The sequence below is a fragment of the Apium graveolens genome, chromosome 1, assembly GCF_009905375.1.
Source record: "Apium graveolens cultivar Ventura chromosome 1, ASM990537v1, whole genome shotgun sequence".
Lineage (NCBI taxonomy): Eukaryota > Viridiplantae > Streptophyta > Magnoliopsida > Apiales > Apiaceae > Apium > Apium graveolens.
The window spans coordinates 201,907,384-201,913,331 of record NC_133647.1 but is presented as its reverse complement, the minus strand read 5'-3'; the positions used below and the strand labels follow the sequence as shown (position 1 = coordinate 201,913,331).

The following is a 5,948-nucleotide window of genomic DNA, read 5'->3' as shown; positions in this document are numbered from 1 at the left end:
AAGTGATAGTAACGTGAATTAAACCTGAATGATCGGATGGATGTAAGAAATACGGATGATTTGCATCCAGAGTGAGAGAAGTAACCAGTGAAGATGTGTTTCTTATTGCACCATTCAGATATGAAGGAGAAGCCGCCATTGATGACAGTTATGATTTTCAGAGATTATGAATTATAGTAGCAAGACAAATCTATCGTAATCGAGAAAGATAATGAATTTGTATGTAGGTGTATGTAGTAGCGGAATAGTATATACTATAGGTATCTATGGCTCTGATACTATGACAACTCCATTAATGGAGAACTTTTTGAATAATTTTTTTTTGAATAAAATGGAGAACTTAATCAAGCTTATGAAGCAAAAACATTATCTCTATATTGAAGAAGAAGAAGTGTGTATTATATTGCTTAACTTGTAAGATAAGCCACTACTTTCTATCTATACAGAATGGATAAGACGAGTATTGTAACAAACTAAATTCGAACTCATCTAACTAATATTCCTTCTAGAATAAGACAGCTCTATTAGGTTGACTTGGTATGCTAACTTTCTATAATAGTTACATCACACCTTAAGGAAGTTGTGCCAGTTGCCCTTCCCGGGATCGTAAGTTGTGACTAATCTTGAGGCCGGTGTAGAGGCAGAAACAGGCGTTCCCAGCACAAATGCCGGAATAAAAGCCATGTTTTTTGCAGGAAATTGTACACTTGTTGTCATCGCATACCTTAGCTGCTGCTGCTTCCTCAGCCATATTCTTATCTATATATGATCCATACATCCACATATTAATTGATATTGTTCGCGATTAAGCTAATAACTAATATGTAAAATACTCATATGTATGGAGTGTTGAGGTGATTAGTTAACTACCAATAATCGCGAGAATAAACATAAGCCCAAGCACGAGAATCCGCCAATGTTTTCTTGGTGTGTGATCCATCAATCTTGATTTAGCTTAGTACGTAATCAGAACAAAGAAAATGTTTGGATAAGTGAAATTTTAGATGAACTTGTATTAATATAATCATCATACATGTATGCATGCATTTAACAGAGAAATGAAACCCAGAAAAATATAGAAGATTGATAGAAACAAGATTAACTTCAAAATCCATCATTCTTTGATTGCTGCTGCACATCCGGGCGATCCTTGTCCGACGCCTGTCTCTTCTCAGCTTCCTCAGCCTCAATCCTCTTCGTCTCTACAATTACAGAAGAATAATCGATATGTTGGATAATAACTCGAGATTAATCACATTTGATTAATACTCGTAAATTATTTTAAAAAAATTGAGACGTACCAAAGCAGACACAGGCAGCAGGCTGGAAGCAACTCCTTCATCTTCCTGTTTTCGAACTTGCGTCCCTCAGCTGCTGCTTTCACAATTTCCATCTCTGAATTTTCAAACAAATAAACAATATATTCGATTATTACAGTACATTTTCTCATAATAATATTCTAACAACACACACAAAAGCTTGAGAAATTAATTAACCGTTAAGCAGAGGACTAAGCATGAGTACAAGCACCAGAATACAAGATAATTTCAATGAGCCACCCATAGTTTTTGTTGTTTGATATATTGATGCAGCGAGTTATGAGAAATAATAGACGATATTAGTGTCATTTGTATATATCACCAATAATTTTACTACACAATCGAATTTTTCTCTACGTAATTCTGAATCCGCATGTAAACTAATTTTGTACGCAATAATTAATATAATGACCTAGTAAGTAACATACGAAAAAAATTAATCTAATACCCGGTAATTACGGTTAGGCTTCTTAGGAGAGTTACTAATTACTTGATGTTTATTTCATTAATTTTACTGGTTGGTAATACGCGCGAAACACGAAATCGAAATTAAAAATGATATTAAGTTATTATTTTCATAAAATTGAATCTCATAATTCGTGTGAGATATAGATCGATTAGTTAAAGTAAATCGACGCTTGGATGTACAATAACAAATGAAAATAAAAGGAAAAAAAAAGTTCACAGAGAGTAAAAGTTAATTTATGTTAGTTGAAATTTAACTGCATAAAATTTTAAAAATACTTACATAAAATTTTAAATATAGTTAATAAAATTATACGAGGTTAGGGGCCGTAAATAAGTCGAATCGGATTTTAAAATTAGATATATTTTTAAAATTTGACTTCAAAAATAATATAACACGATTAAATAATTAGGATAGAGTGGGAATGTGTATATCATTATAAGATAAATACTAGTTATTTGATATCGATGTAATTTGTACAACTATAAATTATATTTTAAAGTTTGTCGATTAAAAAAATATATACAAAATATTAATGGACAATTTGACTCGGCTCAAATTCGGCTTAGCTTGATTGTTAATGAGCAAACTATTTTTTGGTTCGAGTTCGCTCATTTATTATTAACAAGATAATTTTTTTAGTTGGTTACTAAACTTAGCTCGGCTCATTTAAAAAAAAAATTAAACTTAACTTATTCGGACAACTCGGCTCTATTCATTTGCATCCGCGTCTTACTTATAATGTCCAACAAATTTTCTGCTATATCTTGATCGAAACAAAAACGTTCATATTCTTGGGAATTTTCTGGTGATATGTTTTATTTTTCTTTATTTTTTCCTTTTCTCTTCGAACTTCTCAACTAAATAGCAAACTACTTCCTTCGAGGTGACCAAATTTGAAATAAAAATATAATGGAGATATCTCCACTAAGTAATGCTAGAGGCACAAAAAAAGTTACAAAAAATTTATTACAAAATGACATGGCATGGGTGATGTGACACAATAAAAAATTTCAATTGATCCTATTAATGTAACTGTAGGGGTCCATTTATATTTAGTCAACCAACATGTGACATGTGACATGTGACATTTATAACTATTTTAGTAACTCATTTTGTACCTTTATCATTTTTCATCTCCTATATCATATTGTTAATCATATAGGCAAAGAGCAAGAGCCAAAGTTGATGCAGCAAAAGCTGCAGTCTTCAGACACAGCAAAAATAAACTCTGATATGCTAAACTCTGATATGGTAAAATCTGTGAGATAAAATCTGATATAAACTCTAATATGCTAAATTCTGATAAGTCAGCTCAGGTCCAGCACATGACAGCTTAGGTCCAGCACAACACAACTCAATAAAAGTTAGTTACAGATTAGTGGCTCACAATGAGTCTTGTATCAAGTATATAAGTCAGTCAGAGAGAGCAAAAGTGAGATTTAGAAATGTAAAAATAAACTTGTTTTTACTGAATGAATATCTTCTTCTTCTTCATGATTGTTGTATGTATATGTTTCATTTCTGCATCTTAAACTCCATTAATGGAGCTTCATTTACAAAAGTGACATGGTATCAGAGCTAGATATATAGTATCAGCTAGATATATAGTATCAGCTAGATATATAGTATCAACTAGATATATAGTATCAGCTAGTTAAATATATATATATATATATATATACTCATACGCATCTGCTCTTCGATCAAACTCATCAAATCAAGATAATCGAACATCTACAATAGCGAATAATACAGTCATTGATATAAATCATCCATATTATCTCAGTTCATCTGATCATCCAGGCTTATCACTAGTTACAGAGTTGTTAAACAACCAAAACTATCACCACTGGAGTCGTTCGGTTACGATCGCACTATCTGCAAAATTAAATCTTGGATTCATCGATGGAACACAACCAAAACCTGCAAATAACTCTCCTCAGTTGAGTTTGTGGATGAGAAGCAATGATCTGGTTATATCCTGGCTTCTCAATTCCATCTCATCAGAAATTCGCAAAAGTGTTGTTTATCTCACCACTGCAAAGCAGATCTGGGATGATCTTTCTGCAAGGTACTCTCAGAGTAATGTTCCTCGCCTGTTTCAACTTCGAAAAGATCTAGCATCTCTAAGTCAAGGTACGAAATCAATAACTACCTATTTTACCACATTTCGAAGTATGATTGATGAACTTGACAATCTATCACCAATACCTAAGTGTATTTGTACTGCTACTACTTGTGCTTGTGGAAATGCTCAAAAATTGTTTGAATATGAGAAATTAACTAAGTTTAGTCAGTTTCTGATGGGATTAAGTGAGCAATTCACATATGTTAGAGGTCAGATTCTACTCATGAATCCACTACCTGATATTAGCCAAGCCTATTCAATGTTGTTGCAAGAGGAAAATCAGAGAGACTACTCTAGTAATGTGATTGTTATTCCCGAAAATATTGCTATGAATGCAAAACTGCACAATAGCTTTAAGCCAAAGCAAGTCAAGAAATTCACAGATTCAAGTGTGATGTGTGATTACTGTAAGATGCAAGGTCATGTGAAGGATAAGTGTTTTGCACTTCATGGATATCCTGATTGGCATAGGCTGTATGGTCAGCCAAAACCAAAGGTCAAATCAGCACAAAGAAAGTTTAATGCTAATGTTGTAACAACTACTGATGTTGAACAATCTGAAACTGTTGCCATCACTGGTACAAACAAGGAGTCTACTTCAATGTTCACTGAAAGTCAATATCAGCAACTTCTGAATCTACTTCAACAGTCTCAGGGCAAAACACCTGCTAACTCTAATGCTACATGGATGAATACTGCTAAGTCTGAAATAAACTGTGCAGGTACACTTCAATGCATTGTTCCTGCTTGTCAAGTCAGTAGTGTTCAGTTTAATAGTCTTGCACATACTTGGATTCTAGACTCTGGTGCTACACATCATATAACTCCTCATAAAATCTATTAGTCAATATACAACATGTTGAGTCTGAATTGCTTCTTCCAAATGGCCACAGAGCTTGTGTTACCCAAACTGGACATGTAATTCTTAATTCAGAAATTACTCTGAAAGAAGTATTATATGTTTCATATTTTCAATGCAATCTGTTATCTATACCTAAACTCACAGCAGATAATTTTTGCATTATTTCTTTTTCTTCTTCAAAATGTCTGTTTCGGGACCTTACTGTTCAGAAGAAGACAGAGATTGGTGAATTAGATGCAGGCCTATACAAACTTCATACAAATCATCTCATTCATTATGCTAATGTGTATAGTGTCTCAAGTAATCAGTGGCATACCAGATTAGGGCATCCTTCATTGTCTGTTCTTAAAAATATTTCAGAATTAGGAGTTCATGATAATGCTGATTGTTGTGATGTTTGTCAATTCTCAAAACAAACTAGAATTCCTTTTCCAGACAAACAATCTTCTGTTAGTGAGTGCTTTGATATTGTTCACTGTGATGTTTGGGGGCCATACAGATATAACACTCATGGCAAATATAATTATTTTCTCACTATTGTAGATGAATTCTCAAGATGTACTTGGCTATATCTTTTGTCTGATAAATCCCAAGTGACTTCTTTGCTTCTGTCTTTTATGTCTGTATCTAATCAGTTCAAAAAGACTATTAAGACAATAAGAACTGATAATGGTACAGAATTTGTTAATTCCATTCTTACAACAAAAATGCAAGAGTTAGGTATCATTCATCAAATTACTTGTGTTTATAGTCCTCAGCAAAATGGTATTGCTGAGAGGAAGCATCAGCACTTGCTCAATGTTGTTAGATCTCTTAAATTTCAATCAAATGTTCATGTTACCATGTGAGGGGATTGTGTTTTGACAGCTGCTCATCTTATAAATCTTCTTCCTACTATTCATTTGAATAACAAATCTCCTTATGAAATTTTGTTTAAAAAAAAGACCAGACTATTCAAGTCTCAAAAACTTTGGATGTTTGTGTTATATCAGTAATTTTCATAGTGATGATGATAAATTTGCTCCTAAAGCACTCAAATGCCTATTTATTGGTTACCCTTTCAATAAAAAAAGATATAAGGTGGTTAATCTTGATACCAAGAAATGCTATGTTACCAGAGATATAGTCTTTAAAGAGGATATTTATCCATTTAAAGACAAATCTGCTCCT

The 5,948-nt window shown here is 32.9% G+C and overlaps 1 long non-coding RNA gene across 2 annotated transcripts; it reads right to left on the bottom strand.

The window, feature by feature from the left end:
* Positions 1 to 397: 397 nt before the first annotated feature.
* On the bottom strand, positions 398 to 1,605 carry LOC141724344 (uncharacterized). 2 transcript variants are annotated; one of them, XR_012576606.1, is made up of 5 exons: positions 1,497 to 1,605; positions 1,302 to 1,395; positions 1,104 to 1,202; positions 871 to 954; positions 398 to 759 (listed from the first exon to the last, which is right to left on the bottom strand). It is a non-coding gene; the product is annotated as an uncharacterized LOC141724344 (long non-coding RNA). The 2 variants fall into 2 exon arrangements; XR_012576600.1 differs by having other exon boundaries at positions 871 to 1,202.
* Between the last annotated feature and the right edge of the window lie 4,343 nt (positions 1,606 to 5,948).